Source organism: Pholis gunnellus, assembly GCF_910591455.1.
Source record: "Pholis gunnellus genome assembly, chromosome: 20".
NCBI classification, from domain to species: domain Eukaryota; kingdom Metazoa; phylum Chordata; class Actinopteri; order Perciformes; family Pholidae; genus Pholis; species Pholis gunnellus.
In genome coordinates this window covers 15,212,510-15,220,230 of record NC_136547.1, presented here as the reverse complement: position 1 = coordinate 15,220,230, position 7,721 = coordinate 15,212,510, and positions in this window count along the sequence as shown.

Below are 7,721 nucleotides of genomic sequence, written 5' to 3'. Positions count from 1 at the left end.
AAGTGGGGGAGGTGATCAACTTGATGGACACACACCCACACACACACACACACACACACATACACAAAGTGTCTGGACGTAGTCCACTAACCCCCCCCCCCCCTTGAGAGCTCAAGCACTCAGGACGGTTTGACGCAGTTAAATGCATCATCTGTTCAATTTAAAGACAATAAAGGGCAATCAAGATGGTCTATACCTTTCTGCATAATTGGGAAATTTGGGCCATAATGACGGAGAGGATTTTACGATTCTTCTTTTGAGAGAAAGCCTTCTTTTGAACTCTTTAACAGAATATAAAGCTGGATTTCTAAGTCATTATCGCTTTGCAAAAATAAATGGTTCGGCTGTCAGGGAGAGCTGTATGAACTGGATATTGCAGTTTACAAATAAATGATTATACAGAAAATACCAAAAATATATACATATATAGATTGAATTAGTATTCTTGCATTCACCCTTCACCAACCTCCTGGTTTTTATGCTTCTGAATTATTATTCTAAAATACACATGCAACCGTATGATTTGCATTGTTTTATGTAATTATTAACCTACGGTAAAATGCTATGCACTTAAACATGCCATTTCAAATGTCTAAGCACCATTATACACTGTAGTTCCTTTGACTTGAAAGACAATAGCTACTCCCACTTCAGCGATATCTGTGCATTTCATGCACCTATATCATTTTGAATTTGACTTTTCACTGGGAATGTGTGTTAAGGAAGCTCTGAAAGCAAAATGAGATGAAATGTTTTCTGTAGAGGAAAAAAAGCCTTGTAACTAAAAACAACGTCCGTTCCTCATTTTAATATGTAGCAGAGACAGCGAGAAAGAGAACGAGAAGCTGCAATCCATGAATCTTTTATCGACATTCATATTTCAATATAGCTTTCTATACTACTTATGTGAAATATCACCTTTACAGTGCATGAATTCATCCCTTAGTGTGTCCACAAAAGTCATCTAATCTCGGATATTATGAGTCTCTTTATTCTCATCATCTTTGTGTTTGTTCCATGAGTAATTTGGGGGCCCTAAGTGTCATAATTTGCCCCCCACCCTCCACACGCACACCCACAGCCCACCTTGTCCTAGACAGTCATTGTGCAGTTGTATTAAGTGGTAGGGGGCAGAAGAGGAGGGGATGGGGCACAGTGAGGGGGGGGGGGGGGGCACATTCTCTTCTGAGGCTGACTTTCGAGATTGTTATTATCATTTTCAAAGCATCAAAGCTTTCTCTCTCGCTTTCTCTCACTCTCTCTCCATCCAAGCTTAAAGAGATGAAAGTTTGCCTTTGTTCCATCCCCTGCTACATTACCTCTATGCATTAGGCCTCCTCTTTATCCGTGAAATTACCTTTTAGCTTTCTCATTCAGCGCAGGCAGTCTGCATGCGACGAGATGGCTCACACTTTTTCACCACATCATATCCCCCCTGCACACCTCTCTCTCTCTCTCTCTCCCTCTCTCTCTCTCTCCCTCTCGCTCTCTCTTCAAAAAAAGATTGTTGCATTTGCAGTTTGATTTTGTCTACACCTCTCTCTCACTCTCTCCACTTCATATAAGGTCCATCTGTCCCTTCATTATATGGTTAGTGTTGTTCTTTGATCGTTCTATCTCCAAAGCAAACACAGGGGTCCGTGTTGTTCCCCCATCACGCAGATGGCTCGGATATGATGGCTGAGATACTTCTATTCTCGCTGCTTTTCAGAGAGCCACTTCCACAACCTCTTAAAGCGCTCTTTGAAGCCGACAGGATGCTTGATCGTCATGCAACCCCCCCCCCCCCCCAACACGCACACAAACACACACGTTTTTGGTTATGGATGTGTTTTATCTATCGATCTATCTATCTATTCACTCCCGCCGTTTCTCTTATCGACAGACTCGAAACTAGAATCTTGGGACCAGGTGAGATGACTTCATGTAGTGATTGTATTTTACAAGCCACAATAAAATATTCTAAAACTCCTTACTAACATCATTACAAGTAATGGGAGGAAGTATTCGGGTCAACCAAATCAAGTCAATAGATTTAATAAATGCTCTCCTGTCCACAAAATGCTCATAGGAGTGTTTGCTTTGCAAAGCAATGCACGTGAGTAAAAGTCCTCTCCACACTCGTCTGCAGAGAAGCACTTACTGGGCATTGTTTGGCCCCAAGACTTACTATACAAATGAGCAAAAGTATAAGGATGGGAGATATACACACACAGACAGAGATACACACATAGTCTACACAGCTGGAATGACTCTTCGCAGACTAATGTAATTAATAGCTTTTTATCCATGTAGAATTTGAAATGAAGATGTAAATTGTTCGTTTAACATAGCCATAGGACATGGAGGCTTCTGCTGTCAAAGTCAATTACAGACTCAGCATAGTCCCAGACTTTATGAAAACCTAATCAAGATGTGGTCTGTGTGTATGTGTGTGTGTGAGAGAGAGTGTGTGAGTGTGTCTGGACAGAAGATGAGACATGGAGTGCGAGCTTGTACACATGCATTTGTGTGTAGCTTCTGTCTTTGAGAAAGTAGAATGTTTTACACTGATTCAGTTATGCTGATATAAAAATATCTACAAACCAAATCTTATCGACAGAGATAGAAGCTAGTTCTGTTCTAGCCACTTTGGTGGAGGAGGGTTATCATCTTGGAAAAGTTGCTTTGGTCTGTTTTAATGTAAAAATATAACTGAAGTGGTAGTATTTGTAATTGTGAATTCACAATATAGTTTTATTAAACTAGACGAAACATGACTTAAACAAATGCTATGTCAATAGATAAGAAAATAATGTACATGACATATAATCCTCTAATGTATTGTGAAAAAAAATGTAAATATACATATTAGTGCATACAGTGATATATGCATCTACAGCCCTGTAATTCACTCACTGTAGCAACAGCAGAAGTGAATAGTCAATCAACTGATTAGTCGAGTGAATTAATTGGAAATAAGTCATTCATTAAGCAAAAATGAGTATAATTCACTGGTTGCAGCTTCTCAAATGTGAATATATTATAAATATATAGTCTCCTAGGATAATAAAATAATTATGTATTTGGGTTTTGGACTTGAATTAAATGTGCCATTTGAATATATAACCTTGGGCTTAGGCATTCTGTGATATGCATTTTTAGATAATTTTGTACAGCTTATAGACCAAGCCGTTGATTAATGAATCAAAGTAATAACTGATAATAAAAACAATTGTTAGTTGCAGCCCTTGCTGTAGCCTTGTGCACACCAGGGTTTGTTTCACTAAATGACTTCAATTCATCAGTGTCTTTCTATAAACTACATGGTATAAACCAGTATACAATGATAAAGCCTCTGAGTTAACATTCCATCTGAAACATATCGAACCTATTTAATTTTTCACCTGCTGATCATCAACTAACAACCATTTACCAACACAACACTATTTATCGCTCAAAAAGTTAAAAAAAAAAAAGTAGTGAAGAATCTTGTCAAACTTTCTAATGCAACTTGTCACGGCATTGGACAACTGACACAAATTCTGTTGACAGAACTCAAATACCCAAATGAGCTCAGTGGAGTAAGACGTGCAGACGGAGGTTTGCTTGTGTGGAAAGTCATTTATAAACGCCAAGGGTAGCCATTCATGCTCAATGATTTAGGACTTTCAAAACACATTTCTAGCTCATTTGAATAATAATGGTCATAAAAAACATTGCCTGAGGCACAGCAAGCATACATCAAGCAACAACAAATGCCTTCTGAAGTTGTCGAAAGGCCCACATACACGCAAAACAATTAGGACACACAACTTAATTTGCGAAGAGTATGTTTCTCTCTTATGCCATGCTCATTTTAATGAGTTTGAAGGCTGTAGTGTCCTGTAGTTTGTGCTGCTGGTTGATTGACTGTTGCAGCCATACAGTGCAGGCTTAGACAGAGACCTCTATTAAACCTCACTATGTGTTTGTAGTTGTACACATTTATGTATACTTACACATGCACACACAAAAACACATTTTTCCTTCCTCTGGTTTCTTATGTCTGAGTTAATCGCACCAGGTAGCTGATGATAAGACATTCAAACACCCACGTGCACGCACTCACACAAAGCTGGATCAAACAAACCTATCCACTTCAAACAGATGACCTCATGATTGCCTTACATCAAAACTAGCATGCAATTAAGGCTGAGTAGCGTTCATCAGCCTAGCCTCGCTTTGTCCAGAGGCTTTTCATTGTCCAGCACACTTAGCAGCAAACATCAGGGTAGAGAATCAAAAGATGAGTACAATTACATTGCCAGTCTGTGGGAAAGAAAAAAAACTCAACCCTTAACTTCTGAATAAAAAGAAAATTTGATTTAACCATAAATTCTTGCCTTGCAGCTGGCTTGACCCAAAAGACATAAAACATGGGAAATAATATCAGTGGGAACTGCAAAAAATATACTAAAGCTTATGGTATAATAAAAGTGTTCGTAATGTAATCGAGTGTGATTGAACAGTTCCTTATCACATTGTAAATGCCTTATAGTTACACTCTTTATCATACTATATTTGAATCATTACTTATATTATACACAATTTACATTTGTACATCTGCCATTTGTACTGAAATGTAAGACACCCCCACACACCGTGTAGATATCTTATTGCACAAAGTGTCTTTATCTCTTCATTTTCAAATGAATATGCTGCTTGCGTTACAGACACTAGTCAAATAGCTCTGTTAAGGATCACCAGTACTAGATGGATTTGGTTTACCTGGAGAGTGTCAATACCGTTGAGTTGACTTTAAATATTGGATGCTTCCTTGCAGTGTTGCTAAGCTGTATTCTTCGTGGTAAACCACTCCCATCTGGTCCTGCAAGTGGTTACAGTGAGTGTAAGTACACTTTCAACTCGACTCCCTTTCCCCTTAAGAAAGAGTTAGAGTAGGGAAACATTGCATTAATCTAAATAGAATTGCCAACTGAGAACATTTTATTTTTCTTATAATGAGAAAAGGATAAAAAAAAAGCAAGCATGTCATCTGTTTTAATTTTTTTTCATGAAATACAATTAGGCCGTTGCAGCATTTGACAGTATTGCTAACCAGACCAACTATACAATCCTTATCAACATTTCTGAATAGCAGTCCATGAAGAGCATCCCTAAGCATGGTAGCATGTTAAATAGATTGAGTAACAAGACAACACAATCGCGAGAATGATCTAGTTTCCACTAGAAAACATGGAAACTTGTTAGCCAGGTGGATGCTGCACACTTTCATGAGGTTTAAGCTTGAATAAAAAAAAAGTTTTTTCCTCTTCCATAGCTTGTCTTACACTGTGGCCTCACTGATTGGCTTTTATTGTCTGTCTAACAATGAGAACCACACATTGTCTGTCTCCACTGGAGACCATGTACACCATCCAAACGCTAGCCTACACGCATGCACACATGAAACAACATGCAGAGACACACGCACACTCTTTACGCACAGAGGACAATACCCACCGCAGCCTAGGTGGAACTGACACAAACAAGCACGCACAGCTCCTGACTGAAAAAGCTCCCAGCAAACAATGCAAAGCGAAAGATATTAATATTTACATAGATCATTTGCAAGATTGGTATAATTAGCAGCTCATATTCATGTATTCACTTCAGGGATATCACATTGAGACATGTCTACTTATTCAAATAGGATGCAACATGTCACAGGGTGCATATATGCAAATGCACATATGCCGCTAATTACACATTGCCTGTCACAAAAGGAGAAAGGCTTTCAGCAAAAATGTTCAAAGTTTCCTATGAACTGTTCAACCAGGCTGCTCAGGCTGCTCAGGTCTAATTAAAACATGCATGTCCCCAAGGCCTTATCAAAGCGCTGCAGAAATATGTACATCTCAAATAGAGTAGAATTAGCTAAATAAAGGACCTCCCTGGTGCTTTTGTCCTGCTCACATCCAAGACTCTGCACTAACAAACTTTATTTCTGATTGATACTGATACTTCACCGCAGGGATTTGAGAATATTTTGACCTGAGGCGGGAGACTTTTATTTTGACATCTCCTCCCCCGGCACAATTCCAGATTTGATACTGTACTTGACACTAGCTGCATTGAGGGCTGTTGTGACGGAGATTGCTATTTCAATGAGGTGGGAGTGAGAGGTAAACCTTCCAGGAAGTGTTTTCTAATTAACCAAAATGATTTGGCCCTAAGGGTTGGCTACTGACAAATTGTGCATTGTGTTCCACACGAGAGTGGTAGAGTTTATTTTAAGCCATCAAACGAAATAAAATACTATTGGACTTTTTACAATTGTACCATAACTTTTGCCTGGTTGTTACTAAGAATATGATTTCATTGTAGTTTAATTTGATGTAAAAACAATTGAGAATCATTTCTGAAGCAAACGTTTGAAGGTGCTAAATTCAAGATTGGGAGCATTTCTATTTCCTCCACGTAGCTCTCAACGTGGCGACTGCTGACCCTGGCGGCTCGCAGCTAACGGTGCTAACAGTGATCACAGAGCTAACAGTGTTTACCTGAGGGGGAACCGGAGGGTGGCGGCTACGCTTCCATGGCAAAGCCGTTGTTCACGATGGCATTATCTGCTGTACCCGCCGTATGAAACCATTGCAGAGCGACGGCCGTGAGCGAGCCAGTGGGGCAAGTTCACATGCAGTAACGTGCACTAAAAGGCATGCACGCAGGCAGAAGCTTAGATTACAACACACACAGACAGAGACTGACCTTATTCTCTGCTCAGGTTGACATTACTCCACTTTATCTTTATATAGCAAATAGGTGTTTTTTGTATCCAAATACTGACAACTATGCCTTGCCTGAAACAGCAGCAGCAAGGCTAAAGTTCATTTACTTGTCAAAACAGCTACTTAAGTGTTATTTCATGCTATATGTGCACAAGAGCTTAGTTGACTTTGTTATTTCTGAACCAACTGTGGTGAAAACAGCATCCAACTCTCACCATTTCCCCTTTTCTTAACTGACCACTCTGTTTGCTCAACATCCACATGAGGCTTTAATTAAAAAGATTTTTCATATTTTGTCGACGGTTTCAAATTTGCTTTTTTGACCAATGGAAAAAAAATGATAATAATACTTAAATTCTCTACAAAAAACACCTGACAGGTATAAAAAATACATTCGTCAAAAGCGTTTGGTGTCTCACTCTCTTGCATTCAAATACATATGCATACATGTTGACACGCATTTGCATTTGCACACAGAAACTCAAAGGCTAAAGCACCCATTCTGGAAAGCTCAGAGTGCAGATTTGTCCAGAGGCCTGTCTGTGTGAGGAAAATGTATGCAGCTCAAATCAAAGTGATGTTGCACACAGTAATCTTTCTCTATTAAGGATGTCACATTTTGCAATCTTTTCTCAATTGCGGCCTAATATCCTTTACCACTCCACTTCTGGGTTGGTGAGCTTCTGCAAGCACGCATACACACATACACTCACTGTCTCATCACACACATCCACGGTGCGTAGGTATCCCCGCTGAAGGAGTCAGTCATGTGTGTCTTTCAGATAGGAGTTGAGAAAGCCCTTGATTAGGACGGGAAGTCATGTGTGTAAAATTCATACTTTTTACCACCACTGTCTCCCTGTACATAGCGAAGGTAGTGTGTTCCTGCGTGTAGCACACACATCTATAGAGATCATAATTAACTGACGTAAATAGTAATATAAAATTAATCGCACGCTAACAGTGAAT